This window comes from Cupressus sempervirens, chromosome 1, assembly GCF_028749045.1.
Source record: "Cupressus sempervirens isolate cs-2001-9-10 chromosome 1, ASM2874904v1, whole genome shotgun sequence".
NCBI classification, from domain to species: domain Eukaryota; kingdom Viridiplantae; phylum Streptophyta; class Pinopsida; order Cupressales; family Cupressaceae; genus Cupressus; species Cupressus sempervirens.
This window is the reverse complement of record NC_143118.1, coordinates 777,308,367-777,327,991: the sequence shown is the minus strand read 5'-3', so window position 1 is coordinate 777,327,991 and position 19,625 is coordinate 777,308,367.

Here is a 19,625-nt window from a genome sequence, read left to right as displayed (position 1 = left end):
AGCCTCGAAGGAGTTCTTTCAAGATCTTTGGTCCCATCGTATCAATGTTGAGATTAAAAATATCAAATAGGGAATGGTTGTTCTATCTAGTCTCCCTGACATCCTCCAAGCATTTGTTCATCATTATGATAATGTCTTTGCTTTGTAGGGAAATTTGGTTTCTTAGGAGGAAGCTCTCAGAAAGTGTATCAATGTTACTCCAAACCACCTTGCAGTTGAGCAACATGCTTTCTGTGAGGAACTTCTTTCCCTCAAAGACTTTAAAGAGGTAGTTTACTCCGTGGTGGATGACAAGTCTCCTAGGTGTGATGGCTTTCCCTGTGAATTTTACAAACACCTCTGGGAACAAATAGGTCCTTACTTGCACAAAGTCTATCTTGAAGCATATCATACTAAAAGCTTAGGAGCGATAATAAATAAAGGGAATATCAAATTCATACCAAAAGCTGGAGATCCTAAGGAAAAATGCAATCAAAGGCCCATTACCCTTCTGAATGTGTCTTATAAGATCATTGTCAACGCACTCTCTCTCAAAATCAGGCACATGTTGCCTTTAATTGTGCGGCCTGAACAAACTAGCTTCATCAAGTCTAGATATATTCTTGACAACATCATTGCTATCTGGGAAGGTATGGAATGGGCTCGCAAGTCCAAGCAACATCCTATCTTTTTAAATATAGATTTTGCTAAAGCCTATGATCGCATTGAATGGCCCTTCATCTTGGCTATGCTTCAGGCTCAGGTTTTTGGTCCCAACTTTCTTTAGTCCATGGAGATGCTCTTTGGTGATGCTAATGCTTGCATTACCATCAATAATTTACAATTTGAGACTTTTCAACTTTTTCGTTCAATTAGGCAAGGTTGCCCTCTAGCTCCAGTGCTTTATGTCCTTGCTGCTGAAGGTTTTGGCTATTTGCTAGCTCATTCTATGCCTTCAGGGCTGGTTTGTGGCATTCCCTTGCCTGAATCTTCCTCCTAGTTAGTCAATGGTCATTTTGCTAATGATTCCTTTCTTACTCTTCTTGAGGATGAAGAAAACATAAAAAATGCTTTATATTGTCTGAACACCTTTTGTCAAGCCTCTGGCTCTGCCATCAAATGGCATAAATGCTCTACTACCACCAGTCTTTTTGGCCAGCTCCACCTTGGCTCAGCCAATTCCAGTGGATATGGGTTACTCACGGGAAAATCTTCTACTTTCTTGGCATTCCCTTTGCCTTCCATGCCTCTCCTATGGAGCTTTGGAATGCTATAATTACCAAGATTAACAAAAAGCTCAACTATTTGGATCTCCAAGCCACTTTCTCTGGCTAGTAAATTCCATATTTGTTCTAAGATTTTGGCCACCACTCATGTGTACTATTCTTCCTATTGGGTGCCCTCCAAAGCTTCCTATCTCGAGCTGGAATGTTTCCTTAGAGATTTTCTTTAGGCTTCTAGTTCTAAACATCATGGTTTCCATAGAGTTGCTTGGGATTTTTGTTGTCTCCCAAGGGAGTCTGGTGGTCTTGGCCTACTTTCCACTCGAAAATAGGGCCTTGCTCTTTGTGCAAAATGGATTATCCAAGCAATTTCTAGGGACAAAGCTTTGAAGATTCTAGTAAGACACTGCATTTCTTTCGGCTTCGCTGTTAACGGGCCTACGTGGAAGGGGATTGGTTTAAAAACCCTTCTCATCATGCATGAACTAGTGGCCATTCAGGGCTCATTTGTTATTAAGAGTACCTAGAAAGCCTAGGAAGCTCTTAAGTCGTGGCTTCATTGGGCTGGAGATGAGTTTTGCAATGGGCTCTCCTTGAATCAACAAAATGTTTGGTGGTCTCCCCTGTTTGCAATTCAGGGTACTCCTCTCGCCAAGATTCAAGGTGCTAGTGCTTTGTGTTTTTTCAAACATGGCATCCAAACTCCTAAGGATCTCTTTTCAAGAGTCACCATGAGTTTTAGGTTATGGGTAGATATGCAAGTTTAGTACCACCTTGTGAGTACAGATCAACAGACTTTTGACCTTCTGCTATCTTCCATCCCTGTGCACCTAGTTCATAAGGTGGGGATTTAGTCTGTTTGGCCTTGGTGGCATGATTGGAAGTGGTATCCTACCACTCCATTTTGCCAATTATAAGCCCAATATGGGTTACAGATGGCTCTCGCCCCATCTTCCAATGGTTGACATGCTTAACCAGTGGTGGCATTTGCAATCTTTGCTTTCTCAATGGAGAAAATGTTTTGACACCATTTGGAGTGCTATTATAGAACCCAAGATTGCCCATTTTGCTTGGTGCCTTGCCTTCCAAGGTCTTCCCCTAGGGCCTCGGCTCAAGCATATTGGGGTTCTTGATCCCAGATGCCCCTTCTATGGTCAACCTGAGTCCTTTTTGCATATTTTTTGGTTTTGTAAGTGTGCTCAAAATTATTGGCATTGGATTCATGATTTTTTCAAGCCTTTCAAGCCTGAGCCATTTTCATGGCACATGATCCTATTGAGTGATTCCCCCAGAATTCCTTAGACATTCACTTAGATTTGGCATACCTTCAGGATGGAAATTTAGTTTTCTCTGTGGAAAGATAGGAATGATGTTTTGTTCACTCATAGTTTTTTGGATGTTAACATTGCTATGTACACTAAGGCATGCATTTGTAACAATCTGATTATGCAGATTCAAGTGCAAGCTAATAAAGTTTCCCTAGAAGTTGCTCACTTATAGGAATTGTTAAATAACTAGGGCAATGCTCCTTGCACCATTGCCAGAGTTCCTTTGAATACCTTGGTTGATGCCTCTACACCTCGTGGCCACTATTATCACCGCCAATCCTTAGGCTACCACTTGCACATGCCATGCTCCCAAGCTTCTCACTATCTCTCTCCTAGTGGTGGTGATAATGGATGGAGGTGCCACTCTGCTTTGCCACCCCACGGTGGTTCTGGGTAGTCCCCAACTTCTCCTCCTAGGCCTCGATAGGTGTAATCTGGGAAATTTCCTCGCCTGGATTTGGAGATTTCTCCTCCCTAGCCAGAGGTTAAGGATGCAGAGGCTGCCCTTGATCCTGCAACTGCTGATGATGCCTGGACTATTCCCAATCTACCCCACAATCCCATTGATACATGGGGATTTCCTAATAAAGATGATCCTCCTCCCTCAGCTAACACTACCTTGGTAGCCTGAGGTTGTTTATTCTATTTTTTTTATGAATAGTTATTTTTTCTGGCTGAGGCCATGTCATTAAGTCTAGCTTTGACCATGTGAACTCTTTCGTAGGGTGATCTTGTATCCCCCAACCCCTTTTTTGTGAATTGTATTCTTAGTATATTTTATTAATAGAAAATGACTATTCATCAAAAAAAAAATATTAAACATTTTTAAAAGAATAGAAATCAAGGTTGATTACTAGTATACTAACTAAAAAATCTATTTGGCATCATATCTCTATCTCTACTTGGTACATAAAGTATATCTATAAATTAGAAGTCATTCTTTAGATAGTCATTAAACAAAGGTGAATTTTTCAATAAAGTGACTCAAAGGCCAAACTCTATCCACTTCCAGCTAATCAAGTAACACTCCTCATTGTCCTCACTAATTCAATATGATATTTCAATGATACCTTCTAAATTAAAAACTTATTCAAGAGTAAAGAAAATCAAAACAATAATATTGAGTTTGGAGAACTTTCCATAAGATATTCAAGAAAAATGACACTTTAAGATATTGAGATTCTTTTATTATTGTGTTGGTAAATAGATTTTTCACTTAGAAAATATGCAATTTAGCCCAATGGAGTGTGTGGTAAATCGATTTCTCCAATAGTTGGATACACCCTTAATATCTAACCGTCCTCAGCATTTAGAGGGGCAGCTCCCTCGTAAGATAATTTTTTTGATTTTTCAATAAAGATGAATAGAACTTAGAAAAAAAAGAAGGAAACCATTGATAGCTAATGCACCAGACGACTTCAATTTTTTCATAAAAACAATGGAAACAGTTAGTGAAAGCAATCAAGAACTATGCTTGAGAGCTATCACTGACACAATGCTAATTCAATGATTCACAAATACTCACACCATACCATGTAAATACTCATATGATGAATCAACAGTTCAACAATTTAGATTCATTAGAAAGAGAAAACCAAATGTACTTTCTTTTACTTCTTAGCACCAAAAATGCAAGAAATGACTGATTACAAGAATAACAATTGTACACACTTTCCAAAAATTTCTTTGTTATCAGAATATAAGTGTTCCATGTCTCCAAGTCCAAAAAGTTCATTAATAAATTGAAATTTAATAATTTATAGCCATTCTAGCTTAACTAACTTTTTAGGTTCGTAACCACTCAAAAAGTTAAGAGTTTGGAATTTGGCAAGCATTTGAAAACTAACTCTAACTCTAACTCATATCAATAAAAATTCTAGACCCTAACTCTAGTTACAATAAGCGACATAAGTAACTTTTCATTGTAAGGTAATTAAAAATCTACTTCAGAGAAGAGACCACAATGTTGATTTCACTATAAGGCAATTAAAAATCTACTTCAAAGAAGAGACCATAGTGCTGATATCACTAAGGTAGCCTTCTATCTACTTCTTCTTTCCTTGTACTTCTATAGTCATCCCACTATAAAATCTCTATCCATACCACAGAGTATAACCATACACCAAAATATTTGTTCCTTCAAATTTAGCCTATGAGCAATTCCTTCAATGAAGTGATGAACATTTGAAGTAAAAGTGGTCAATTGTGTATCATTGATTAGGGTAAAGTGTCAATGTCCAATTGCACTCAATCATTATTTCTAGAAGCTTATGTACTTGTAGCATTTTCTCAAATAGTTGGCATGCCACATATGAATCACCTATTCATTATGCATTGTGGAAATCTATCAGTTGGTATACTGAACTTTCATTTGGCCTTTTGTCACACAGTTGGATGCCATCTTTTCCAAAATGTCATTTCATTGTGAATTGTGAATCTTAGGGATCAATCTTGGTGTTCACGAAAAACATTGAACAACGATCATTGTCACACCTCACAGGTAATTTTGCATTACATCTACAAGTAAGGCACTTCAAACCTTGCAATGGGCATATTATCAAATAGTTTGTGTGCCTGCCAATGTTATCATTTGAAAATTTTATACTTGCGGTTTTATTGACTTGAGAACAACTGACTAAATAGTTCACATGCCTTTTCTATGGTCCCATGAGATGTTGTAGCTGGAAAAGTGAAGGAAGTTCCTTCCATGTAGATTAAATATTCTTCCTTGGGTGGGAGTTAATGTGCTCTGTCACGAGTTGGAGATTTAGCTTTTACATCTATCGCCTGCAATTTCTTGAGGACATAATGTCAAAGAGTTCACATGCTCTATAATTCAACTTTAGATTAGATGTCACCAATGGAGAAAGAAGGGGAAATTTTTCAAAAAGGTCATGCACCCTATCTATGGTTCTATGTTAGGTTTACATTTCTTCTATCTTTGCATGCAGGCTCTCATCTTTGAATACACACAAAATATTTAGTCATTTCCTCACCATTCATACTTCTGATTGGTATCAACACTTGGCAAGTAGTTGGTTGTTCCTTGCATGCCCATGGACAACTTATAAAGTAACTGCCATCATTTCCCTTTTTGAAATATCTACTATCGACCAATATTGTAATTCTTCATGTTAAGTTCCACTTGATCAATGCCATGACCAAATAGGGGAGCCGTGATTTCCTGCTAGTTGGCAAATGAGGGAATACAACTAGTTGGACATACTACCAATAGTATTTCACCATGGCTCATCTCTCTAACATTCCTAGCAACTCACTCATGAAACAACCTCTTCCCAAAACATTTAGTCAAAGAGTTTATGCCCTATTTATGCTCTTCACTTTGTTTTCATATCTGGGCATTTTGTCAAATGGTTCACTTCTCTTCAAACTGTATGTGTATAATAGAATAGATAATCAAATCCACTACATGATCATGTGGGATATTGGCACTTGGATTAAAGCAGGTCAGCTTTAAAATTTCCTATTCACTGTTGCCCAAAGAATCATTTGGCACTTCTCTATAGATAAAACTAGGCTTCAAGATTATATTTGTGAATTTTATTTCTAGCCAAAAGTTGTTTTAAAGTTGGAGTTTGGGTTTGAAAGTTTAGGTTAGGATTAGGTTAAAAAGTTGGGGAACATAGTGAGAGAGTATTTTAGTATGTGGAGAGAGAAAATATTGTGTGAGAGAAGGCAACCCAAACTATGCTTTTCTCTAAAAGTTTGAGTACATAGAGAGAGGTAGTATGAGGAGAGAGAAAGTTTTGAAGGAGAGAAAGAAATTCAAACTCAAACCCAAACTTTTCTCTAGAAGTTAAAGTACGGGGAGAGAGAAAATATTGGAATAGTGGAAAATAATTTCTTTCTCTCTCTGTCTCTCAATTAATTAACTTAATTAATTCTCCCTCTCATAAAATTATCCAAGCAACAACTAACTCTATCTGGGGACAAGAACTGTGTAGGACATTGAATCATTTGGCACTTCCATACTAATAAAACTAGGCTATCTATGAATTTTACTTCCAACCAACGATTGTTTTAAAGTTGGAGTTTGGGTTGGAAAGTTCAGGTTAGGATTAAGTTAAAAAGTTGGAGTACATAGTGAGAGATTATTTTAATATGAGAGAAGGCAACCCAAACCCTTAATTTTCTCTAAAAGTTTGAGTACATAGAGAGAGGTAGTATGGGGAGAGAGAAAGTTTTGAAGGAGAGAAATAAATTCAAACTCAAACCCAAAATTTTCTCTAGAAGTTAAAGTACAGGGAGAGAGAAAATATTGGAATCATGGAAAATAATTTCTTTCTCTCTCTATCTCTTAAATAATTAACTTAATTAATTTCTCTCTCACATAAAACTATCCGAGCAACAACTAGCTCTATCTAGAGACAAGAGTTGTGCAGGATGTTGAATGAACCCAGAGTTAAGAAAGAGCAGTGAATTATCACAAGGGCTATAGAGTCACCTAGAAAGGAGATAAATCCAAGAATAAGGGACTAAGCACAAAAGAATTGGGGATATGAGTCAAACAGAAGGGAGGGAAAGACACAACAAAAACTCCTAACTACACTATGTACAAGGCAGGTCTCCCTACCTCTAGTGACTGAAGGTATAATTACACAAATCCATTCACTGGTTGGGAAAAATAAATACCATGGCATGCTAACATGTGGAAATGTTTAGATTCATGTGAAATCAAATATAAGATGGCTCCTGCAATTCTAATTCTAAGATTCCTAGCATGCTCCACCTCTCTAGAGAAAGGGACACATCCAAATAACTAGGCTTCATAAAAAATCTCAGACTTCAAAATCAACTCTGCTTCTTATGGCATGTTATTGATGACTTCCTTTTCAAAGAATTGAAGTATAAGATTCTCAAGTTTCTGAATGCATTTTTGATCTTCTCTTCTACTTAGCAATCCCTCTACTTGAGTTTCTAGTGATTGGTCATCATGAAGTGCTAAACTCATTTCCAACACCAAGCACTATTTATTTCCCATGGGTATGATTATGGTTGAATTTTCTATAAAATTATTCCTGCCTCAATGCATATCAATGTTAGATTGAATCTTCTTATGAAACTTTTCTTCTTCATCATCTTCCAAAAGATCATCTTGAAATTTTAGGCACTTCTAAGTTGCATTGATACCATCTTCAATATTACTGGCCTTAACTTCAATTTTCATCCCAATAATATCAAAATTCTCTATCAAAAGAGTCTTATGATGGTTAAGGCTAGGTGATACCAAACTTTGTATGAGTAATAGGGGCAGGCGTTGGGCTACTCTTACGACCACCATTATGCATTCTTGATTCACATGAACCATTTTTCTAATCAAACTCTTCCTTATAATTACATGTAGAACTTATTTCTATAAAAAAATTTGTCTTGTGAGAGAAAAGCTAATAATATTTACCATCTTCTTCTTCTATCTTTTGCAAAATTTGGAGCAAAGATGGATGCATCTTTTCTGGATCCAGTTTCCATCCACCATAGAAAATCTTCAAGAAGCTAGCTTGCTTAAGATCAATGAAAATCTGATTTTTTTTGAGACATAGGTGCATGAGAGACATTTTTAGTATTCCTCATTGCTGATTTAGATGAAGCACATTTTTTACCAAGGCCTTCTTTATCTTTATATGCCAAATCTTTTTCCAAGAAGGATTATTGATCATGAAAAAGAAAACCATAGTCCTTTCCATCTTCCTCTTCAATCTTTTGCAAAACCTGAAGTAAGTGGGATTGAACCATTTTAGGATCAAGCCTCTTGCTGCCATAGAAATTCTTCAAGAATTCAACTTGCAGAGGCTCGCCAAGAATCTATTTCTTGGGATATGAAAAGTATTCATCATCACTATCGCTATAATTGTCACTTTCAACTTTTCCGTTGTACCAAACCATGATTTTGAATTGCAACCTTGAAATAGAGTCACCGATAATCAATCTTTAAAATAGTGTCACTAACCTTCATTCTAGGGAAGGTACCTTTCATCACCCATGTTATTGATTATTTTTCACTTGGTTTTGGATGTGACCAAGATTTTTCCTATTTCTTCTTGGAATGACAACTATTCTTTCAACAACTATAATGTTTTGACCAATAGGAGCTCTTTGCAAGATTTCACCAAATTCTTCTTCTTCTTCTAGAACCCAATTCACTTGATGATATTGCTAAGCATTTCATCTACACCTCTAGGCTAGTGTGTTCAAATCTAAAATAATATCTTCCTATGTGTCTTGTAAACAAAGATTTGGCTAGAGAACTAGAAGCAAATTCTCATGCGGCAATAACATGTTATTTCATCACAGGTGATTGATTAATCTTTCTCATTTGATCCCCAGTAAAGTCACCAAAAATTTGTAGGTAAACAAATTTGTCACTTAGAAGATACACAATTTGGCCCAATGGAGTGTGTGGCAAATTGATTTCTTCTAGAACCCAATTCACTTGATGATATTGCTAAGCATTTCATCTACACCTCTAGGCTAGTGTGTTCAAATCTAAAATAATATTTTCCTGTGTCTCTTGGAAACAAAGATTTGGCTAGAGAACTGGAAGCAAATTCTCATGTGACAATAACATGTTATTTCATCGCAAGTGACTGATTAATCTTTCTCATTTGATTCCTAGTAAAGTCACCAAAAATCTATTGGTAAACAAATTTGTCACTTAGAAGATACACAACTTGGCCCAATGGAGCATGTGGCAAATTGATTTCTCCAATAGTTGGATAGGCCCTTAATATTCGTCATTCCTTTGCATTTAGAGGGGCAACTCCCTTGTAAGATTTTTTTTTTTGATTTTTCAAATATGATGAATAGAACTTAGAAAATAAAAAGGAAACTATTGATACAAATGCACCAAATGACTTCAATGTTTCCATAAAAACAATGTAAACCATTAATGAAAGAAATCAAGAACTATGCTTGAGAGCTATCACTGACATGATGCTAATTCAATGATTCACAAATACTCACACCATACCATGAAAATTCTCATATAATGAATCAACACTTCAACAATTTAGATTCATTAGAAAGAGAACACCAAATGTACTTTCTTTTATTTCTTAGCACAAGAATGTAAGAAATGACTGATTACAAGAACAATAATTGTACACACTTTCCAAAAAATTCTTTGTTATCACAACATAAATATTTCTTGTCTCCAAGTCAAAAAAATTTGTTAATACATTGAAATTTAATAATTTATAGCCATTTTAGCTTAACTAACTTTTCAAGTTCGTAACCATTAAAAAAGTTAGAGTTTGGAATTCAACATACATTTGAAAATTGACTCTAACTCTAACTCTTATCAATAAAAATTCTAGACCCTAACTCCAGTTACAATAAGTGACATAAGTCACTTTTCACTATAGGATAATTAAAAAGATACTTTAGAGAAGAGACCAAAATGCTGATTTCAATATAAGACAATTAAAAATCTACTTCAAAGAACAATGCAGATTTGATTGAGGTAGCCTTCTAGCTACTTCTTCTTTCCTGTACTTTTATAGTCATCCCACTATAAAATCTCTATCCATACCACAAAGTATAACCATACACCAAAATATGTGTGCCTTCAAATTCAACTTATGAGCAATTCCTTCAATGAAGTGATGAACATTTGAAGCATAAGTGGTCCATTGTGTATCATTGGTTAGGGAAAAGTGTCAATGTCCAATTGCACTCAGTCATTATTTCTGGAAGCTTATGTACTTGTAGCATTTTTTCAAATGGTCGGCATGCCACATATGAATTACCTATTCATTATGCATTGTGTGAATCTATCAGTTGGTAAATTGAACTTTTATCAAGCATTTTGTCACACAGTTGGATGTCATCTTTTCAATAACGTCATTTCATTGTAAATTGTCAATCTCAGGGATCAAGCTTGGTGTTCATGTAAAGCATTGAACAATGATCATTGCAGCACCTCATAGGTAATTCTGCATTACATCTACAAGTAAGGCACTTCAAACTTTTCTCTAGGCATATTATCAAATATTTTGTGTGCCTACCAATGTTATCATTTAAAAACTTTATACCTGTAATTTTATTGACTTGAAAAAAACTAATTAAATAGTTCATGGGTCTATGCAAGATCACGATGTGCCAAAAAGTGGCGATGTGAAAAAATAGAGTTTGAAAATGTCTAAAAGCATTTCAAAATCCACTTTGACATTTTTTCACCCATCCTGATACCAAACCTGGAAAGTAAGGCCCAACCCTTATTAGGTATCCAATTTCATATTGGATACCCAATATTATTAGATACTCGATATTATATTGAATATTTGATAATATTGGGTATCTGATATTATATCAGATACCCAATAACTAACAGTGTAATTTTTTTTAAAAAGCACAACCCACGGGTTGTGTTTCATAGTTATATATTGGGTTTTAAGCACATATATCCATTTTTCAATTAGATACACAATAAAAGGTTATTATTTTTTTGTTTTTAACCAATTTTAATATAAATTTATTAAATTTTATTATAAAATTGTTAGTTTTAATTGAATTTGTTAGAATTTAGGGTTTTTTTATTGAAATTGTTAAAATTTAGGTTTTTAAATATAAATTATGCTTTGCAAAGTAATAGCAATGGCTGATCAAAATGATGACCATGAGGCAAGGACTACTATTCCTTGTAACCCCCCACCAAATGATCTAGTGCCCTCACAAAATTTTCCACCAAATGATCCTTTACCCCCTCAAAACCCTCCTCAAATCAAGGATTTGATAATTGAAAATCTCACCGAATTGATAGCTTTGTGAACAACATATAATAATGTACCTACATTGGCTCCTATGTTATCCACGTTAAACACCATAGTGGATAACATTAAAATCCTTACCAATGAACAAAATGCCACTCTCCATTGGCATGATGAAATGCATGAGATGTTTGATGATAGCTTGGACTATGATGAGATTGTAGCCCTCAATATAACCAAAGATGATTTGGCTAGCCTTTTTGCGAACCCAAAAATCGATTTACTAGTTGACCACAAAAAACCCAAACTATCAATTAAATGGTGCACATATTATACCATAAATAGAAATGTTTGGGATCTTTGGTGGCTAGTTTTTGATATCTTTCCACATAGCAATTTAGAGGTGTCATTTTATTTCCTTAGAAAATTGTATGTAAAATTTGTGTTGAAACTCAAAGTGAACTATTGGAGCATGAAGCCCAACATGGGTGTAGGACTAGGAGCTCCTTAAGATAGACCCTCTTCCCAATGGAAGAAAGCTAGAACTTTTGTCCCCCCTACTACTGTCTCCCCCCTCCTTGAGTGCAACATGTTGATATTATCGCAGAGGCTAGCTCTTAGACCATTAGAGCCATTCATAGACTGAGTAGCCTATTGATATCTCAGGTTAGGTCAGTCCTACCTCCCCATGTTGATTATGTTGGTGCTAGTTCATCATTGGCTAGCTCATCACATGTTTGTGTGCCTTACACTTGCATTATGTACAAGAATATTTTCCTAGGTCCCATAGGTAATTTTCTTGAGTAGCATTTTGTATTAGACAAGGATACACTAGACGTACATGCAAAGGCTAAAAACCCTAATGCGAGAGAGGAGGGGAATGCAAAGGAATGAACTCCTTCTATGTTGGTATGTGTATACATTTTTTTGTTATAACATATATGATTTAAAGTTAATATTTTAATAGAGTAATTTTAATTTTTAAGACATACTGACTTATACATGTATGTGATCTTCATTCATGTTTAGTTGATGACCAAGGAGGAGCTGAGATAGGTTGATGATGCCATGCTCTCGGCCATTTCATTTGGCCTTGAGACATCTATCGTACATTATGTTGTGTTCTTAGTGTTTTTTCTATTTGATATTGTAGGATATATGGTTTCTAATCTTTCTTTTATCTTGTAGGTGCCACATGTCCCTAGGGGACAAAGTGCAGGATATGAGCCAACATCCATTGACAAAGGAAAGGTAATTAGGTGCTTTATATTTGGTTAAATATCAATGCATTATTGTAAAATGTTTGTGGTAATGAAATTTAATTACATTCTTTATTGTATATAAGACGTGGCTACTGGCGATGAGCCTATACAGGTTCTGCATTGTAGACACTTAGGCATTTCCACTCGCACTGAGAGCCCCATTGCATGTATAAGTATCATTTATTTTTTATTTTCCTTATCTTCATAAATAAATTCAAAACTGATTTCTATGATATTAACAACTACTATTTTGTATCTCATAAGAAACTCCTAGTGCACACAAGGTTCGATGGGAGAGTTTTGTATCTTTGATGATGTAGCCACTATATCTTTAGGAGGAGCCTACACTGGTAAGTTGTAGTTTGAATGCTTGATTAAATATGTTATAAATTTAGCATGATATGAATTACAATGTTATAGTTTAAGTTTTAGATTCATCTAACAAACATATTCAAACATACACAGGCCATAGTCAGCGAGGTACAAGCATTGCCAAGGCATACAAGTGGATTCCTAGCCGATATAGGAGGTTGACAAGAGAGTTATTTATTATGAAAGTTTAATAGTATAAATATTCATTAAAAAAAAGATCATTATGCATTTGAGTAATTCAATATTAGATACAAAGAATGATATAAATTAAGTAGTCTAACATTAGGTTTTCTTTTTTTGTTTATGTAGGAGGCATCTAATCCACCTAGTGTAGTGAAGAGGCTGCATTTTGATCATCCACCACCACCCTACGATAGTATAGTTGTTGTAGGATGGATCATGAGACATTTTGAGATGGGATATGCCACATTGTTTACAGAAACATTGATATTATACACATTTCGATGGCATGATCAACCACATTTTGTATATGGATCTATGTATTTTGATATATATTTGTGTACTTTGTCTATGGATATATGATCTTTGATATATATTTGTGTAATTTGTCTATAGATACATGTATTTTGATATATATTTTTTTCATTTATGTGGACAATGATATACATATTAATTTAGTATCTAGTATTGTTCAATTTATTGTGGATCATGTGTATTGCTCATATTTATGGAATATCATTAATTTTGATCATGTTTGTTATATTTGATTCAAATGAAATAATTTGTGAATAACATTTTAACAAAATTTATCATCAAATATGGATACAATTTTTGATTTGAAGTGCTATCATGACATAAACACACTTGTTAACCTCCTACACAAGGTTCACAATACCCCAAATCTGATTTTAAACTCCAACTTCAACCTTGAAACTAACTCTTGGCTTCAAATCAAATCTCAACACACTTAAGGACTCCACTCCTCAACCATGGATTCTATTTCCAAGTACAAACTCATTCCTAGACTCATACTACAACTTTGTTACTATCACGTATACTAGCACTTCACTTTGTTATTATTAGCACTTCACTTTGTTACTATCCTCATACTACAACTTTTCAATTTCAACATAACTTCCAAATATCCCAACTTAAGAGAGTTGATTGGATCAAACTTTTTTAACTTGGTTCCCCAATACCATATCCATATGAATAACATCTATACATTTCTCACATTGATCAAATTACCCATACTAATCCACTAACAAAATTGGCTTCATTAATGCATGTTATCATTTCACACCTTATATAGGTGTTTCCAACCTTGTATGGTCATTCTCAAACCCCTAATTGACTCTTTGCACTCATTTTCACTTTGCAAGAAAAATTTATGGCTCATTTTCCTATAGCATTTGAGAGTTCATCGATAGCCCTCATGAGCTCCGAGTTACAGCCCTTAGAAGATCGACCTTGAATTGCACTTAGAGCACCTTGGAGTCTCCTCAGTATGGGATGTTTGCAGATGATGGATGGTCTCCATGGATAGAACAAGGGTACCACTAGGGTTGATCTGCCCATTTGGAGCTAATGCAATTGATGATTTGATTCCAAGATCAACGATTTTAAAGTTATGTTGTGGTGCACCTATGAAGTAAGGCACACTACGAGTTTTGGCATCGACCAAGATCATTGTGCCAAATCCAAATGGAATGTGATCTCTCAAAAATGAGATAGGTTATTTTAGGCCTTAGTATCACTATTTTGTAGCATTCGACATTTCATTGATAGCCCTCACGAGCTCTGAGTTATGACCCTTGAAAGATAGACCTCGAAACACACTTAAAGCACCTTGGAGACTCCTTAGTATGAGGTGGCTACAGATGATGGAGGGTCTTTGTGGCAAAAATAAGGGTCTCACTAGGGTTCACCCACCCATTCAAAGCTAATGGCACTAATGATTCGATGCCAAGATCAGTGGTTTCAAAGTTGCACTGGGGTGCACCTATGAACTGAGGCACACTATGAGTTTCTTTTATGCCTCAGCATCATCATCCTGTAGCATTCAACAGTTCATTGATAGCCCTCACAAGCTTCGATTTACAACCCTCAAAAGATTGACCTCAAAATGCACTTAGAGCACCTTGGAGACTCCTCAGTATGGGGTGGCCATGGATGATGGAGGGTCTCTACATCTAGAACAAGGGTGTCACTAGGGTTCACCAACCCATCTAGAGCTAATGGAATTGACTATTCGATGCCAAGGTCAATGGTTTCAAAGTTACGTTGTGGTGCACCTATGAATTGAGGCACACTATGAGTTTTGGCATCAAGCAAGATCATTGTGCCAAATCCAAATAGAAGGTGATCTCTCAAGAATGAGATAGGTTATTTTAGGCCTCAATATTTCTATCTTGTAGCATTCAATGGTTCATCGATAGCCCTCATAAGCTTTGAGTTATGGCCCCTAGAAGATCAACCTCAAAATGCACTTAGAGCACCTTGGAGACTCCTTGGTACGGGGTAGCCATAGTTGATGGATGGTCTTTGTGGCTAGAATAAGGGTCTCACTAGAGTTCACCCACCCATCCAGAGCTAATGACACTGATAATTCAATGTCAAGATCAACAGTTTCAAAGTTATGTTGTGGTGCACCAATGAATTGAGGCACACTGTGAGTTTTGGCATCAAGCAAGATCGTTGTGCTGAATCCAAATGGAAGGTGATGTCTCAAAAATGAGTTAGTTGATTTTAGGACTTGGCATCACCATCCTGTAGTTCATCGATATCCCTCACAAGCTCTAAATTATGACCCTTGGAAGATTGACCTTGAAAAGAACTTAGAGCTCCTTGGAGACTCCTTGGTACAAGGTGGCTACGAATGATGGAGGGTGTCTATAGCTAGAACAAGGGTGTCACTAGGGTTCACCCACCAATTTAGAGCTAATGGCACTGATGATTCGATGCCAAGATGAATAGTTTCAAAGTTATGCTGTGGTGCACTTATGAACTAAGGCACATTGTGAGTTTTGGCATCGAGAGAGATCAATGTGCTAAATCCAAATGAAAGGTGATCTGTTGAAAATGAGATAGATTATTTTAGGCCTTGGCATCACCATCCTGTAGAATTTGATGAATCATTGATAGCCCTCACAACCTTTGAGTTATGACCTTTAGAAGATCGACCTCAAAATGCACGTAGAGCACCTTGGAGACTCCTCAGTACAAAGTGGATGTGGATGATGGATGGTCTCCACATATGGAACAAAGGTGTTAGTAAGGTTCACCTGCCCATCTGGAGCTAATGGTACTGATGATTCAATGCCAAGATTAGTTACACTATGGGGATCCTATGAACTGAGACACACTGTGATTTTTGGCATTAAGCAAGATCACTATGCCAAATCCAAACGAAATGTGATCTCTCAAAAATGAGATAGGTTATTTTAGGCCTCAACATCACCATCTTGTAGCATTTGACATTTCATCAATAGCCCTCATGAGCTCTAAGTTACAACCCTTAGAAGATAAACCTCAAAGAACACTAAGAGCACCTTAGAGACTCCTCAGTATGGAGTGGTCATGGATGATGGATGGTCTCTGTGGCCAGAACAAGGGTTTCATTGGGGTTTAGTTGCCCACCTAGAGCTAATGGCACTGATGATTTGATGCCAAGATCAGTGGTTTCAAAGTTACCCTATGGTGATCCTTTAATGTCATAGAATGTTATTTTTATGCACTTTTATGGATGTGTATTTGGAAATATGTGTTGTATTTCTTGTGTTGTGCTTGGCATGCAATTGATCAACAAATGATTAAGTTTCTAGTTACATGGAATACAAAATGTCAACATCATACACCATTCACATACATCACAATGACAATAATTTTAATAAGAACATTAACAAAGCACATTTACAAATTCACATTTATCAAAGAACCCTTCAAGCATTGCAAGAGCCAAGTGCATACAGATTGTCATGACATGTACCAAATGCATACACAAGATGAAAAATCACATAAAGTCAAGACCCCCAAATAGAAAAATGATGACTAGGAAACAAAGCATATCAACAAATCAACACATGAGGAACCAATGATTAAATGAACTCACATGCCAACTTGAGACAACTGCATGCATCATACATTAGATGATGCAACCCATTCATAACCACAACATAGGAAGCGAGGGCTTCAATTATTACCACTTGGTAAATGATAAGCCAAAATAAACAATATGTCAATTGTTGCCCAAACAATCAATGATTATTATGGATAAGGAAATTAGTTGGTCATTAGATTAACTCCACATTTAACCACCATCTTAGTTATTATATATCTTTTTGGTTATTCTAGATCATCCCTACAAATTAAAGGGAATACAATGCTTAATTTTTTAGTATGAGAACCAAACTACATGCACATATATCAAACAACAAAGGGGCTGGAGACATCATGTGGATCTCACAAATAAGTGAATTTCTCTTTGTACAAATACATCAAACAAACTCTAACAGAACTAGTAACTTGAGGATGTTGTTGACCAAACATTAGTAGGTGTGTGCATTAGTTCATCAATGATTTAAAAACATGTAAGAAAGCACCTAACTAATCAGCATTCCATGATTTTGTTTAGCCAACATGTCATCCCGATCAGTTATTAACCACAATTATCAAGTAACCCCATTAATGTAGCTAGGTGTTATTTCATTCACAATTATAAAATGGCTATACATTAACACTAGTACATTTGTATAGCAGTTATGTTTATCTCTTTCTACATCCAAGCTAGAGTCCATGGCTACATTACCTTCAGAAGAAGCGAGGTTTGGGTGGCACTACAATATTTATGAATAAGTATGTTCACCAATGATGTCATTGCAAATCTCATGTATACTTTCTTAGTGTTCCATGTATTGATGTGATAAAAAAAGTGCATTGAATGGTTAGTGATTGTGCTTACCTCATGTATGCATTACTTGAATTTTTTTTTGATAAGATGTGGTTGGTATGTGATCGATTAACAAGCTTTCTTAGCATGAGCATTGTGGAACCAATCAATTTTCCTACTAATTCAAATGGGTGGGCCTAAGGGCTTAACATGTTTGGGTGATATTGAATCCACTCAAAAATCACTAGCTCTTCTAGAGATGCTAAAGGGTGTGTGCAAAGGGACTAGCATCCTTTAATATTGTAGAACTTCATTTTTGTGCATTTTTATGGATATGAATTTTGAAACATGTCATGCATTCTTAAAAACACTTTTTATTAGACATACTAGGTATGTGAATGATCAACAACCTTGTATTTCATTAATGTTATTGGACTAAGAACTAGTTTTGCTCTAAGTTGGAAGGGTGTGTCTAAGGGTTCAAGACTAATGGGTGATGTTGAACCACCTTGGTAATGACTAGTTCATTTGGTGAGGCTTGAGACTGCATGCAAAGGGAGTCTTGTCGATTTTACTCTTTTTTAAAGGGGTGGGCCTAAGAGCTCAACATGTTTTGGTGATGTTAAATCACCATATTAATGAATAGCTTATTTGGAGATTCTAAAGAGTGTGTGCAAATGGACTATCATCCTTTAATGTCGTAGAATGCTATTTTTATGAACTTTTATGGATGTGTATTTGGAAATATGTGTTGCATTGCTTGACTAAGTTTCCAGTTACAAGGCATACAAAAATCTCAACATCATACACCATTCACACACATCACAATAAAAATAATTTTAATAAGAACATTAACAAAGCACATTTATAGATTAATGTGGTAAAAAGGACATTGGGTCAATGTAGAACCTAATGCATGCATATAATTTCATGAAAAGTGTTGAATAATATGTGTTATTCTAAATCTTGGAATGCAACGGTACCTACCATGTCTTGCAAATGGATCGATGGTGTCATTAAAACTCCCTTGGTGTTCCATGTAAGCATGTGCATGCAATGGTATGTGATTGTGTATGCAATATTGCAAGGAAACTCTTTTTTATAGATGAATTTGGTATGTGAATGATTGAAAAACATATGTTGCATGAACATAGTTGGGGAAACCAATCAATTTTACTTCCTTTTCTTCATTGATAATCATGGGCATCCCATGATGATGAAAAGATGCACATTCTTCATTAATTTGGCATGAGGAGCTGCAAATAAGAGTGTTTCATCATTTACAATATATCAAGTGTTTCATCATTATTACATAACTACACAACTACCAAAAATTTTTGTGTCATAAATAGTAGTGTCAAAAATCATAGTATCAATATAAGTATTGTCAAAAATCATAGTGTCAAAAATAGAATAGTTTTTTCTTCATTCTGCTCCTTATTTAGCTTTTTATCTTCATGCTTGGCTACTCTTCATGATGTACCTACATTCCAGTATCATAAAAAATATTAGTAACTTATTGTATTAAACAAGGTAATCATTGGTTCACTGAATTATTATGAAGAAAATAACATAAGAAGTGAATATACCTAGTCGAGTGGTCTAGTAGGGTCCTCTCTCTATTTTAGGGTCTCCAACAAGGCTTCATGATCAACATTAGTAATAGTAAAAAGTTCTTTTACTTTTGGTCTTCCTTGATGCTTCAACAAATTTACATTTTTTGCTATAATAAGATGTGAATATATGAGAATTATTTTGTGCTTCTAATAGTCTTCGAATGCAGGAATTCCATTCCTTCTAAGCATGTATGTCTGCAAATAAGAGTGTTTCATCATTTACAATATATCAAGTGTTTCATCATTATTACATAATTACACAACTACAAA